Raw genomic sequence first — 17,064 nt, 5'->3', positions numbered from 1 at the left:
TTAATATTGTATTATTTCTGGATAAAAATTCAAAATTGTCTTTTTACGTTTTAAGAAGTATTCGCTTATGCATCAAGGCAACCCATAGGACGTAGTAACAAATCTTGCTTAAAATATATTCTAACTTCTAAAAATGAGAATATATGAGATAAGGCAGACCAAGATACATTCTTGTTACAAAGAAAAGGATGTAGTCACGGTCGGAACGACATTGAACATAGGTGTCTGATTAAATCCTGTGCCAAAACTTGGCACTGAAAGCTACAACAATGCTAGAACGGGACGACATTGCATAGTGCCAAAGATCCCAGCAATGCCATCACGCTTCATGACCAGCTACTGCAACAGTCTGTGTTTCAAGGGCCCAAAAGTTTTAATATTCTCCCGAAGGGTATGAGGAACTTGCACAAAGTAGATGTAGCGATTTTTAAATCAAAGCTAGACCGCTTCCTGTCGAGAGTCCCAGATGAATCTACCTCGCGGCAAGTGGTGCAAATGAGAGTAGCTATATCAATCTCCATTCGTCACCAAGTGCCACATATTAGACGAGGGTCTTAGTAATAACGGTGTAGCACAAAACGGCGGTGCATCGGCATGGCCGCAGCTCTGAGCTGAAACAAAAAAAAGAAAAAAAATGACAAAAATATCAGCAATTAGAAAATGCACTAAAAATATAGAGCGAACCAAGCTTTGAAAAAAAAAAGAAGATTGTTCGGATTGTTATTTATCCCTAAGTTGGCCCTTCATAAGCACAATACTCATGTCGCTCTCATATAACGTGTGTACGGGGAGCATTTTTTTATGTCTTGAAGTTTCGACAACTTGGCCCTTCCAGCGTCTAAACTTAAAACTACCTTAAAGACATGACTTAATTTCGAAAAATAATCTATGTAGCTTATTTGTCCAGCATGAAATGCTACATGAAGTCTGATAACAAAGAAAAAGTTTTAAACTGGTTGAAATCTTGGAAATAAGAAAAATTCATAGGGTCAACTCAGTTTATGAAGGGGGTTGTGAACTCGCAGTATTGTGTGATAATGTATTGATGTGGCTGCGGTAGAGACGACGATGAAATCTCTCATAGTAGGAAAAACATTTTGTATTTTGACCAAGTTAATTAAGTTAGGCATTTTATCTAGCTGATAGATATTGACATAATTGTAGATTCAATTAACATAAAATATCTCTTCCTCTAACTTAGTGTGTTGAGATAACAGAAGTCATACTGAGAACTTAAATAACCTAGGGAGATGATCGTATATATATGATGGTGTTACTGACATAAGTTTCAGAATTCCAAATGAAAAAGAGATGAACGATAGTAAATACATGGATAACGGAGTCATTTATTAATTTTAAAATTTTATCCTGACAAGAGATATTGAAAGAACATCACCTCTGTTTATAAACGTCAAACAGTGGTGTACTGTCTTAGACAAATATAAGAGGAAGATGAGTTGCGGATTTCCAATAGACGCAAATGGGTACTGCAAATATTTCCTATTGTAGTTTCGAGTAAACCAATTCTTTGTATTATTCGATAGACGAAAACGGTCGGTTGTGTGTACAATTAATACACACACACACACACACACACACAAATATATATATATACAAACATATATATATATATATATATATTATATATATATATATATATATATATATATATGTAGGTCCCGGGTTGATTCGGGGTTAACCACAGTAAATAAGGTACTCAATACATAGCAGAGTAAACTTAATTTATTATATAGAAGGAGCTTCTACAGGACTAGAACTGTTTCATTCAAGAGAAATCTTCAGGAAGCTGAAGTGCTTCCTGAAGATTTCTCTTGAATGAAACAGTTCTAGTCCTGTAGAAGCTCCTTCTATATAATAAATATATATATATATATATATATATATATAGATATATATATATATATATATATCTATATATATATATATATATATATGTAAATGTAAAGTTAATCCAAACATGAAAACACAAAGAGAAAATACAACAACGCGAGGACGTGGAACAAGTATAGTGTTATTGGACGCTCAGGAAAAGAAAGAAAGAAGGAGGATTTAAAGTTCCGAGCGGGGCTCTTCGTCGGAAGCATAGGAAAAGGGAAGATCCAAGTAAGGGAAGACGGAGGAAAATAATCGCCAACGATACACACGCGTTTACATATATATATATATATATATATATATATATATATATATATATATTATATATATATATAATATATTATATATATATATATATATATATATATAATATATATATATATATATATTATATATATATATATATATATATTATATATATATATATATATATATATATATATATTATATATATATATATATATATATATATATATATATATATTATACACAGAGATATGGTGGGAGCAACACAGAACCATCGGAAAGGTGTGCAGTAGGGTTTGATCATTATGAACAAGTGATCTATGCAGGTTGTTCATCAACAAATTGATTGATTGAGAGTCTACCGTTATATATTACTATACATACATAAACGCATATATGCAAATGCCATGCATCCATCCATATATACGTACATTCATAGATATGTGTGTATGTGTTTGGATAGATGGGTGTGCTGTGTGCTTCAATATGAGTATGCATACGTGAGTGTTTGGGTATATCTGTTTCTCTTTACTGGAAGCAGGTATGGATTATGACATGTTAGTATGCCAGAGATTTAACCTAGCCATTCGATAAAAATCTATGAAATTGGTAATATGATGAAACAAGATTCAATTTTGCTGCGAATGTACAAATATTTTAAATCAATGGCAGAGAAATTACGCAACCCAATGACAGTTAACTGTATAGCAGAAAATAAAATTATGAAATGATTCCATTGCAAACAATTTCTGCAATAGTTAATAGCGCTCGATAAAGCATTAATTATAACTGATGCTACAGATATGGACCATATTTTAATTTAAATTCACTATCCCTTTCTCTCACTGCATAGCATTTTCTCACCTAATATATACACACATACATACACATACACTCTCCCCACTCATATATGTGTATATGTATATATATATATATATATACACATACAGACCGCGTGTGTACAGTTGGCGATTTTTTTTCCTCTGTCTTCCCTTCTCTGGATCTTTAACCTTCTCCCATGTTTCCGACGAAGCGCTCCGTTCGAAACATTAAATCCTCCTTCTTCCCCTCCTTCCTAAGCGTCCAATAATACTATATTTGTTTCACGTCCTCTCGTTGTTGTGTTTTCTCTTTGTGTTTTCATGTTTGGATTAACTATATATACATATATATATATATAATATATATATATATATATATATATATATATATATATATATATATATAATATATATATATTAATAATAATAAATATTAGGGAATAAATCCAAACTTACAGGGAAAAATCAGATTTTGGCTTAAGTCTTTCATTGTTTGATTTGCCTAATAGTGGTTTTGTCTCTAATTTAATATATTTATATATATATATATATATATATATATATATAATATATATATATATATAATATATATATATATATATATATATTATATATATATATACATATATATACCTTCATTCACACACACGTATATATAAGGTATACGTTACAGCTTTATGTAAGTTATATTTTTTAACAAGAATGTGCATATTCTTGATACAACCTTAACTAGTTCAGTGTAATATTCATTATATAAACAGCTTTGATTAAAGACTTCATAAAATGTGCGTAAACCTTGTAAAACAGTATTTATTGAAATATTTATATTTGATCGGGTAAATGATTTATTTACGGAACCTCATCCATATAATGTAAATTGATGTGCGCATGCGTGTATATGTGTATGTGCTTAAGTGCTTGTACGTTTGAATATACAAACAGCGGGAAAATACCCTTTGCTTGTAATGATATAATTAGTGGCAGAAACTGAAAATTCAGTCCACCCCAGCTCAGACTTACGCATTCTGATCCTTCATACGAAAAGTTATTTAATCCTAATTTTAAAGAATCTCTCCGTAGCAAACCTTCGGAAGTTAAAAGTAGTTACCTTATTATAATCACAGACGTAAGAGTGTATCACGGTTAGTCATTGAACGCCTCATGTTAAAGTAGATAAAATATTCGCTTTCCACTCACGTGACTCTGGATTCAACTTAATTGCGTGTGATATTAGGTAAATAATCCCGATGTGTTCTATATCTTTTGCGATAACTTAAAGATGGACAATATTTCTGGAAGTCAGATAGAGACATGTATTTGGAGTATCCAGATTTGCACTTTTAGCATCCACACTGCTTCATAATTACGTCAAAAGAACACGCGTCACTTGGATACTCAAACAAAATACACGATGAAATTTCACTTGACCGAACATGTGATTACACAACGTCGAAACGAACGCGGTTCCAATTACTTCACTTACGTGTCAGTCAGTGACTAAACTACTGAATTTATGGGAACACTTGGTAGCTAACAAACATTGTAGGTTAATTAGTATAAATGGGTCGAAACTTCGGTGATTAACCAATATACCCGACGACACCCGCATTTAACGTACGTCGACTGTAATATTATTTTGCTTTATTTCATATTCTGCTGACGTTTCATTTAATTCCATGCATCTTAATTTTGATATATCTTAATTATTAACAATTATTAAGTATTTACTCAAATAATCTATAGATTTGAACCCGTTTTCTATTATCTTCATATGTTTCAGAATATTATTTCTTCATCTATTTGAAATATCTAAACATGGCAACTACTAATTAATTTATTTTCTCTTTTTTTGTGTAGGAAAAACATCGCTTTGGTCTGACTGGTGGACATATGAAGGTATTTCAGGTAAGATAATACAGATACTCATACTCGATTAGTATGACTTTTGAGAGTCGGCACGTGTTTGTGTGTATGTCTCTGTGGTGTGTGTATGTGTATATATATGTATATATATATACATGCATACACGTATGACGCATGTATAAATAGTACTTTTTTTCTGTCATCTCATGACATCGAATTCATGTGTTGATTCGATAAGTAGTTTATATCATAACTATGTTATAAAGCTTCGGCCTACTCGTATGCCTAGGTTTCTACATATATTTTCTTTTATATATCTACTTACTTGAAATTACATCAATCTACGTTTCTAAATATCCTTTTCCACACAGTTCTATACACAACATACATGCGCCTCTCCTAATGTATCAAAAAATATTTCATCTTTATTCCTAATTATATATTTTCATCTCTGTAAACTTACCTGTCTAAATTTGACTCTCATTGTTATTTATCAACCTTCAATAAGAAATATAAATACACAGCACAAGAGTGGCTGTGAGATAAGTATCTTGCTTCACAACCACATAGTTTCAGTTTCGGTCCCACTGCGTGGCACCTTAGGTAGATGGATGCAATAGCCTCGGGCCGGGCAGGCCAAAGCATTGTGAGAGGATTTGGTAGACGAAACTGAAAGAAGCCCGTCGTATATATATATATATATATATATATATATATATATATATATATATATACATATATATTTGTGTGGATGTTTGCCCTCGCCTCTACCATCATTTGACAAGCGAGGCTTGTGTATTTACGGCCTCGTAACTTAGCGGTTTGGCAAAGGAAACGATGGGATAAGTATTAGAGTTACAAAGAATAAGTCCTGTGGTATATTTGTTCGACTAAGGGTGGTCATAGGCATGGTTATAGGCAAATGACTGAACACGGATTAGAGGTAGATTTATACATATACAGGCTTTATCTCAGTAGTTATTAACCTGTTCGAAACATTCGATCTATTTTATCTCACACGCACTTTTCTGTTTGTTACATTTAGTCACAACCTACTAGGTACGTACGTACGTATGTATGAATGTATTCATGCATATATGTAATTATTTATAAATAAAAACACAGGTGCGACAGGTTCACTACAGCTGTTTCAAATGTGCTATTTACTGATTGACAAAAATTCTGAAACAGCTGTAGTAAACCTTAGCTCATTTGTATTATTCTTTATGCATTACTACACTCGGAACCTTCTTTTCGTTGGACCTTGAGCCGACTGTGAACAGTGCATTACTTACTGGAGAGTTCTCCGGTGTAACTTCACGTACACGTTTATGTGGTTAATACTTGTGAACGAATACTTTACTGGCAGGTGACATTCGTATTTGATGTAGTACGTACGTTTAGTCAACAGGTGTGCTATCCCCGATACTACCTTGTTACCGTTGTTATCTAAATAGCTTGATTTTATCAGATTCAGAAAATTACACACACACACTCACACATATACACGTGCACACACAGAACGACCATTGCTGGTGGACAGCTCCCCATACCATTGCAGAGATACCGTTATGTTTCACAGTTGGTTGGAGTCGTTTCAAATCAAATTCTTGATTGGGAAGCGTCCAGACTCAAACAGGTCTACTGTGTGAAAATAAGGCAAATCTAGATTCATCTGAAAAAATCACTCTATCCCAAAGTGAACTGGATTTTTCTGACATATCCTTAGCCCGTTTCTTTCTTTTCATGATATTATTTGGTTGAAGCAGAGGTTGTCTTCTAGCTGCTCATCCATAATACCCAATCTTATGCAGATATGTAACACACGTACTTGCACAAACTTCTAGCTGTTTTGCAATGTCAGAAGCCTTCGAACAGGGTTCATTTTCCACAATTCTCTTCAAACAGTGAAGCCTCCCTTCCCAGTAGCAAGAGGAATTTGAAGATTTTCGGCAATTTGTGGCTAGCTAAAACCACCCTCAAATTTCCAAATAATACGAACTCTTTGAAAATCTGACGGTTCTGCTGAATTTATTTTGTGCATGGCATGGTTGCGCTTTGCAAATCTCTAATATAATGGCACCTTGAATGAAAAAGAATCATTACATTGTAAACTCTACACCGCAGAAAACATATTAAGAAACTTCGATCAGGAAATTTGGGAAGTTAAAGGTGTCTATTACTTCCTGTATGTCTGTGTATCTATGTATATATATATATATATATATATATATATATATATATATATATATATGTGTGTGTGTGCGTGTGTGTGTGTATATATATATATTATATATACATGCATACATATATGTATATATATATATATATATATATATATATAATATATATATATGTATACATATATATATATGTATATATGTATATATATATATATATATATATATGTATACATATATATATATATATGTATATATATATATATATATATATATATATATATATATATATACATATATATATATATATATATACATGTATATAAATATTTTTGTAAATATATGTGATAGTTATTGGGTAGCCTTGATAACACTCCGAGTTTCGGAGTTTCATCATGTCACATATATTTCCAGATATATTCCTCTATTTACATATCGAATACTATTTCATTCTTTTGTAGTCTTATTATTTCTATCAATATATATACATACATATATATATATATATATATATATATATATGTGTGTGTGTGTTTGTGTGTACATATATATGTGTGTTTTTGTGCGTGTGTGTGTGTATATATATAGATAGATATGTATATATAAAATAGTAAATCCAAAAGAACGAAGAACAAACCCAAGAAAAACAACAATGCGAGGGCGTGATAAATGTAAAGTATTAGCAGACGCTCACGGAAGGAAAGAAGTGTCATTTTATATTTCGAAAAGCTCTTCTTCAGGAACAGGAGACAGACGAAAGTACAATATAAATGGAAGGCGGAGGAAAAAAAAATTGCCAACGATTCACAAGGGTATTTACATTTTGAAAATGTAGAAAGCTATTTAACTGGCAGTTTCAAGTATATGTGTGTATGTGTGTGCATGTGGGTGTATATATGTGTGTGTACGTTGGGCTGTGTGTGTATATGTGTATGTTTGCGTGTTATATATATATATTATATACATATACATACATACATATATATTATATATATATTATATATATATATATATATATATATATATATATGTATATATATATATATAATATATATATATATATATACATGTGTGTGTGTATGTATCTATCTATATTTTTCAGTGCATACTTTAAATGCATCACCTATTCGAATGGCACCAGTGTGTTTTCCTTTGTTAAAATATTTTGACGTTATATAGCCAATGTGCTCTTCGTTACTTTTTCCACTATCGAATATTTCTAATTACACCTTACTAATTTTTTGTATACTCCTTGTTCGTTAATTTAATTATAAATTCTATTGAAGTTAAGAGACATTTTCACATCCATTTCGCATTATTACCTGCCTGTGTGCATTTAAGTTTTAAATTTTATATCTATTTAGTCATTTTATATAAACCCCAATATTTCTGCCGTTACCACTTTTCATTCTTCAAATTTAAATGTACATATTCTTAGCTATATTTTTTCTGTAGGGCCTGTCAATCAACCTATTTATATTTATACATAAGCAATGTATATAAATCTGTCGAAAGCTCAGTCAGTATCCAACTCTCAGTGTCTTCTTTCTTTCCTTTCCGCCTTACGTTTCTCTCTTCTTTCTTTCTTTATCTACTTATCTATTTCAATATACATCCAACTAGCTGCCTGTGTCTCTCTTTCTTTCCCTACCTATCTATCTATCTAGCTAGCTAGATCTCATTCAATCAATAATACCTAAATTCATATGCTTGCGCATCAGACGTGTTGTGCATCTACTGAGAGTCGCATACATATATACTGAAATATGTTTTATGAATCTCATTCTATTTACACTGAAATTTGCTCCTTTCTTACGTATTATCAGCCACACACCAACCTTTCTACCACTGATTCCACTATGTTACTTGCGTACAAAATACATTTTCAAATCTTATGTTACTTTTCCCTGCCTTACCTCATTTTTACATATTTATATATTTTTTCCATATTTTCATACACGGAAGTATCCTTCCTTTTAGTTTTCATTTAATATGCATTCAACAGTTAAAATTAACTAAAAGCTCTATTTATCCCATAACACAGAAAAACTCACGTGTTTCTTCCAAAACTATTCAAAATATCCTACCTCTATTTATTTATTTATATTTATTCTCAATCACTTCTAAGGAATATTATGTATTTTCATATGTCTCTGTATCCATTTGCTTGAAAATTTGACTTAATTGATTAAGTTATAAATTATTTCTTTTCTGACTATTGCATATATTTACTATTCTATTACGTTCTACCCTCAAAATTTCCTGTAATATATTATAGGCACTTTTTACTATCATGTAAAATTCAAGCTTCATCTCTGTGAGAGCTTGGCGAGCAGACATATAAATGAGCAATTTGCAGTTTTCTTGGAAACTTCAACGTCAATGAAAATGTTATTAGGGTGCTTCTAACATATTAGTCCTGTAGTCGTGGTTTTAAAACTATATTCATATCATGTGAAACACATACTTTTACAGTGAAGAGAAAAGGGAGAAGAGTATCATTATTTTGCCCAACTTTGCGAGCATCAGTAACATTAGGATAGTTAATGAACTTGGGGAGAATTATATAATAAATCTGATGCAAATCTCACTCCAATGAGCTTTGAAAAATTAAATGTGTCACAAGATAAAAAATTGTCTAGTCCCCATAGGCGTGGAGACTTGTCACGAAAGACGCAAGCCACAGAAGGAATAAATCACATCGAAATCTTTGCATGGGCTACCGACAATTTTATAAGATCCCTCTTCGTATACTGCTTTCATGCGATTTAAAAGTAAGAGATCTACACTAAATACCTGCAGTACAAAAGACGAAAAACATTGACGGACAACAAATATGGTTTCGCCAAGACTAAAACTGTGGAGGCACATGGCCTAGTGGTTAGAGCAGCGTACTCGCGGTCGAGGAATCGCGGGTTCGAATCTCAGACCGAGCAAAGTGTGTGTGTTTATGAGCGAAGCACCTAAGCTCCACGCGGTTCCAACAGAAGGTAAAGGCGAACTTCTGATGACTCTTTCCCCACAACTATCTCTCACTCTTCCCTCCTGTATCTTGCAGCTCGCCTGCGACGAACCGGCGTCCCGTCCAGGTGGGGAACCTATACGTCAAGGAAACCGGGAAACCGGCCCTTATGAGCCAGGCTTGGCTTGAGAAGGAACAAACAAACAAAGACTAAACGTGGAGAGGTCAAACACATTACTGCCGGCTGCCATGAGGGATAATATCGGGAAAATGTCCACCTCTTCGGTGGGCAGAAAAAATACGCAGTTTATTAAATAAAAAAAGAAGAAAATAGCAGCACATAAAGACGACTAGACGTCAAGTAATTGGTCAAAAGAATATTGGTGGAATTATAAAATCAAAGGTGTCGCAAAACTAAAACACAACCGGCCAGATATTATTGAGCTGAATCACAAGAAATAAGCAAGATCTAATGTGGATTTCAGCTTCTCTCTTGCCACAAATGTCTGAGCTTGACGTCTTAGAGAGAGAGAATACTACAAGCGATCACGATATTTGGGAAAATAAATATTTGCGAGGCATTCATATCATTTAAAGACAGCAGAATAAAATAAGATACTTGCCATCACAATCTTCCAACTAACCACGTGACTAGTCAAAATAATTCTAAAAAAAAAAAAAATAGAGAAATAAAACATAAATAGCAAAGCGTGGTCATATGTACAGAAAACGAAGGAAGGATTGGTGATCTCATAGTCATGAACATAAAGTTAGATGCTACATAATGCGACCTACTACTACCAAGATACTACCAATATATACTATATATAAGAATACAGAAATTTCCTTATAAAAACAAGCAATTCTCGTTTTATTTGAATATCTTACTTAGTTGTATTTGTTATTATCGATTCTCGTTGAGTATCTTGGACTGTATTGTCCCTGCTTGTTGGACAATAAAAACAGAATAATAATGCTAGAAGAGTTTATTATCCATGTTTTATATACGAAAACCACTATTCATAAATCACTATATATTGTTATGAATATTGAAATTTGTGTACTTATAAATATATACGTTTGTGCATTGTGTGTGGGTATAAGAGTGCGTGAAATAGTAGAATAATAGTCGGAAGGCCTGATACTATTTACTTAATACACCTACAAAAAAGCGCCGGAACTCATATATACACATACAGAGAGAGAGAGAGAGGAGAGAGAGAGAGAGAGAGAGAGGGCACACACACATAAATGTACGTCTGCATGTATCATATATTTCTCACTCTAAATTTATTACTTTATCTATCTCTATCTCTCTCTATCAATCCCCATATATGTATATATATATATATTATATATATATATATAGAGAGAGAGAGAGGTGGAGAGAGAGAAAGCGAGAGATACATACAAAAACACACACACACAAACACAGACATACACACACACACACACACACACACACACATATATATATATATATATAATATATATATATATATATATGCGTATGTCTCTCCCATTACATATGTGTGTAGGTGTGTTGTATATGAAGGTTTGGTATTTAGTTGATAATGTGTGCTTAGTTATTGAACTAAAAATATGTTTCCCGTTTTTATATATATATATATAAGCGCACGGCTGTTAAGATGCGATTATTCTTGTAATATATCTTCATATAAGTCATAAGAACAGTGATTCATAAATTTAAATTCATATTGAAAACTTTAATAATTTTGTGGTTTGTCTAAAAATGCGAAATATAGATCTAATTTGGTTTTCTATATATTGAAATTTGTAAGTGGTGCTCAGAAGAATTCTTTTCCTGGTCGAATTATGTTGTAAATCATAAAATGAAATTTTATTACAATAATTTTGAATGATCTTTATATTACATGTATTGAAAGGGTATTAAGGAACACGAATATACTAAATTAGGCGCAGTGTAGTTGTGTAGTTAGAGGTACTTCAATTTACTCACCGATAAACAGAAGAATATATATGAATAGGCGCAGGAGTGGCTGTGTGGTAAGTAGCTTGCTAACCAACCACATGGTGCCGGGTTCAGTCCCACTGCGTGGCATCTTGGACAAGTGTCTTCTGCTATAGCCCCGGTCCGACCAGTGCCTTGTGAGTGGATTTGGTAGATGGAAACTGAAAGAAGCCTGTCGTATATATGTATATATATATATATGTATGTGTGTGTGTGTTTGTGTGTGTGTGTTTGTCCCCCTACCATTGCTTGACAACCGATGCTGGTGTGTTTACGTCCCCGTCACTTAGCGGTTCGGCAAAAGAGACCAATAGAATAAGTACTGGGCTTACAAAGAATAAGTCCCGGGGTCGTTTTGCCTGACTAAAGGCGGTGCTCCTGGCATGGCCGCAGTCAAATGACTGAAACAAGTAAAAGAGCAAAAGAGTAAGTGTATGGCATCTATTTGTGCTATGAAGTTTTGTAAATGAGTTAGTAGTTGTGTGTGTATGCAAGTTTGTATGTTTCTCTGTATTTATATTAACGTGTTCATCTACATCACTCTTGACTGAGCAGACTTACAGGGAATCACATTGCATTCAAAGGAGCACGTTAATCCCATAAAAACTGTAGGGCTTCAGCAAATTTTTTGACGGATTTTTGCAGCAGCTGCACTACTTGGAATTACTTTTTTGTATTGTATTTTCAAAGCATTTTTGTTATTTTTAAAACTAGGTCTGATCTCCTCAAATAATCCTATGATCCTCAATCAGATTACAGAACTGTATGAGAGTTCTAGCGTCTGCTTGTGCCGATTTATTCTCCTTTTATAAAGCACTAGCAGTATCGCCCGGTGTTGCTCGGGTTTGTAAGGGAAATAACTATATAAGCATTTTTAGAGAGTTATAGCAAAAAAATAGCCAAAAAATGCATTAAAAATGGAAAAAAAATTATGGTAATTTTTTTTAAATCGTTGACTCATCGTAGACATTTTTAGAGATTTAGTTCCCTTATATGCATTAAAAAATGCATTAAAATAGAAAAAAAGGATGGTAATTTTTTTTTAATCGTAGAGTCATCGTAGACGCGCGCTAATACCCAGACGGGCTCGATATGAATCACGACTATAAGATACCCGGTTTTGGTTAAACTGCACCGCAAAATGTGGGAGTAGTTAGGAATCTAAATCGTAGGAGACAGACACACAACTTCACTTTTATATGTAAAGATTTTCAAAGCATTTTTGTTATTTTTTAAACTTAGGTCACCTCAAATAATCCTATGATCCTCAATCAGATTACAGAACTGTATGAGTGTTCTAGCGTCTGCTTGTGCCGATTTATTCTCCTTTTATAAAGTATATTACCAAGAAACAGTCTAAATGGGACTTCATTACTTGTTTTGTCATATGTCGTTTTAGTTTACTGGGTCTATTTAACAATTTTTTAAGATGCTAGAATAAGATTTCATAAAGCATTGACAGTATTTCTTTCGCACTAAAACGAATCACATAATGATTTCTCATGACTCGTGAATCCTGAGGCTATTTATGTGTGAGTAAAATAGATCCCTACCTAGTTTGTCCATGGGCGCAGGAGTGGCTGTGTGGTAAGTAGCTTGCTAACCAACCACATGGTTCCGGGTTCAGTCCCACTGCGTGGCACCTTGGGCAAGTGTCTTCTACTATAGCCTCGGGCCGACCAATGCTTTGTGAGTGGATTTGGTAGACGGAAACTGAAAGAAGCCTGTCGTATATATGTATATATATATAAATATATATATATGTGCGTGTGTGTGTTTGTGTGTCTGTGTTTGTCCCCCTAGCATTGCTTGACAACCGATGCTGGTGTGTTTATGTCCCCGTTACTTAGCGGTTCGGCAAAAGAGACCGATAGAATAAGTACTGGGCTTACAAAAGAATAAGTCCCGGGGTCGAGTTGCTCGATTAAAGGCGGTGCTCCAGCATGGCCGCAGTCAAATGACTGAAACAAGTAAAAGAGTAAAAGAGTAAAAGAGTAAGTATGTGTATATATTGCTGTATTCTAGACGGCGCATATATATTTATTGGGAAATATTTGTATTTGCTGAAATAAGTATTTTCTCTTCTCGTTAATAATCTGACGGGATGGGTTAAGAAAAAAGATACTAATCAATTATATAAAAGAACAAAAACTACCGTTTCTTCCTATCGAATTTTATCTACTGAGATGTGTCTACAAGGTTAAACTCATCCGTGATTGTCAGAAATAACACCCTGACATCATAGTGTCTTCTTACAAAAATGACTCACTGCCTAATATAGTCAAAAGTATACAAATGGTGACAAACTGGTGATTTAAATTTAGGCATAGAAATTCTAATCGAAATTCAATTAACATAAATCTTTACCTCATTCGCAAACGTCCAACGCATTGCACCTATTTTCCCTTTAAATATGGCTGGTGCCGTTTTTCACATAATATTCAACTCAGCATATCGGGTTAATGGATTTTACATTTCATGTTCGCTGATTTGCTAAACCAGTCCAACAGTACTTACAACCGACTCCAAATTTAATCATTTATTTTATCACATTTCTATTTGTAAACCAAATAATTGCTTTTATCTTCTTAAAGGATTGGTTGGTTCAACAACTTCAAAGATATTCTGATACAAAAGACTTTTTAGTTTGTTATTGATGTGTTGTCAGTTAGCGGATTTGTGAATTATTTGACAGTCCTCTTCTGTTTGGTACATTTTCTCAGTAGCTTGAGTTATTCTGTGGTATTATTTGTCATAAGATAGGTCGCAGTTATTTTTTATCGTTTTAGCTTCTCTTCAAATTCAGATGATCAACCTCAGAAGTAGTGGCGTAACAGCCATTAGGACGATATTTTAGGGTATTCTAGGACAGCATTATCTAAAGAGTACCATGTTTAAGCTAATGGTGTCTAATCAGGTGTGGGGGACTTAAGCCAGCTATATATAACTGGTGAAGTGACGCCAAATTGGTGCAGTATTCGCTCTAAATTGCTTTTTACTTACACGATTCTATACAGATGTTTTAATTTAATATTGTCACATGATAGCATGTGACAATATAATGATCTTAAAGTAAGTGGGGAGTTGTGTAATGTTGCTGTCGCTCTTCAGCTGCATAACCAGTTATAACTAAAGTTGATTAAATGATGCTATCATGTCGTTGTTGATATCACTATAAGGAGCATTGTATTAGTAAAATTGCTTCTATTAGTAAAATGAGAACTGATAGGAGAAGCTGAAAAAGCCAAACCAGTGATTATATATGAAATAGAATTATATGCAAAGCCATATAACATCTCGTAAAGATAGGGGCAGAAAGAAATTCAAAATGATTCGTACATCAAATGATAAATATGTAGTAACACAGGTAAGTATAGGCATAGAGACTAAAATGATTAAGTAGTTTTATAAATATGTGCATGTGTGTGCGCTGGCTGTCAGTCATTGGTACCTATGTCTCTACTGAACATTCTTTGGTGTTTAGACTTTTCGTTGTGCCTAAAGTTTCCTTTTTGTGTGCGTTACTGTGTTTCTGTGTTTGCTTGTGCGTCCTTGATCGTCTGCAGATGCGTATATTTTAATGACAGGTTTACGTTCAAGTTTTATCTTTTCAAAACTTTTTTCACATTTCACTACTGTCGCACTGTGTAGCCTCGAACCACAACATTGCTAATGATTAAGTTCATTGACATTTCAAGAGTTATCCGCTACCAACTTCACAGTAAAGAAAGGGAAATAATGTCATATACCACGCAATTTATTGCAGTCTGCTAATCACAAGGATAATATTGTTACAACTGATAAAGTCGTCACACTTTAATTAAAAAATATGAATATAAGAAATTCGGAGAGATTTCTGAATGTATTATCGCTGTGTGATATTTTCATCTTTTATCTATTAATTGTTTCACTCGCAGGACTGCGGCCTTATTGGGGCAACGCATTGGAGGGTTTATTGGAAAAAAATCGATCCAAGAGCTCAAATGTAAATTTCGTACCTATATTGTGTGTCTCTTTTACCATTTCGCCAAGTTACGAAACTAACCAACACCAACCGTCAAGCGGTGGGAAGAACACAAACACACAAATACACACGCATATAATAAATTATATATATGCACATGCACAAATACACACACACACACACACACACACACACGCGCGCAAACACACACACAAGCAGACGCACAAACCCATACACAGAGAAGAGGGCAATTGTCCAAATGCCAACAGTGGGAATGAACGAAGGACAATGTTTCAAACGAATTATAATTCATGGTTGTTATTATACAATATATGTGTGAGAGCATTCAGAGAACGCAAACCTCCGCCAAGGCAACACCAACGTCCTCTCAACGATCAAATGGAGATTATTTTTAAAATGAGAATATCTGAAATATAATTGACTTCTCTCACTAACGAAAATATAAGAATGACCTCAACTGCTCTCAAAAATTAAGTAAAAAAAAAAACGGGAAAATAATCCAAATCCTTGTCCGGTATAGGATCGATCCCAAAGTCTTATAGGATCGTGCCAGTCACAAAGTCAAACATCCCTGAAAGTTTTATCCGAGTCCATCCAGTGGTTCTTGAGATATCCTGTCCAGTCCACGGACAAACATAAGTCAAACAAACACCACTAAAAACAATAACTCCACATTCGGAGGTAATAAATAAACATGCGCTACTATTTTGCAAAGAATTGCACTTAGCAGTCATAGAGTCAAGGACAACAAGTAAATCAATGGAAGACGGCATTGTAAATGTGCACTGATGAACAGTGATGCTTCCACATTCATGGGCAAATGAACATCTGTGTTCACTATGTTTTCCCAGTTTATTCCTGTTAATATCTAAAGCACCAGTAACCATAAACTTTATTACGCAACAAAATATTTTACGACAGATATCGGAGGTAAGGCGGAGGTAATAAATAAAAGTAACAACTGATCTATTATCAGTAACTGTGCTTTCTTTTATCGAATTTTTTTTCACTTTATATCTTTAAATATATTTACTAAAACTTCGCTGAGATTTCTATTGGAATCCCCCCAGAATATCCACTGAAGAGAGGCAAAATACTTATATTCATTACGTCGCATT

General features: G+C 33.5%; 1 protein-coding gene across 1 annotated transcript in view; it reads left to right on the top strand.

The window, feature by feature from the left end:
* The first annotated feature begins 4,824 nt into the window (after window positions 1-4,824).
* LOC115232608 (carbonic anhydrase-related protein 10-like) overlaps window positions 4,825-17,064 on the top strand; it is an 865,311-nt gene continuing 853,071 nt past the window's right edge. The window contains exon 1 of the mRNA XM_029802585.2: window positions 4,825-4,868. The gene's annotated coding sequence lies outside the window, so the exon portion shown is untranslated. The remainder of the gene's footprint in view (window positions 4,869-17,064) is intronic.

This window comes from Octopus sinensis, linkage group LG2 (genome assembly GCF_006345805.1).
Source record: "Octopus sinensis linkage group LG2, ASM634580v1, whole genome shotgun sequence".
Taxonomy (NCBI): Eukaryota; Metazoa; Mollusca; class Cephalopoda; order Octopoda; family Octopodidae; genus Octopus; species Octopus sinensis.
The sequence above is the reverse complement of the archived record's forward strand: the minus strand, read 5'-3'. Positions and strand labels throughout refer to the sequence as shown.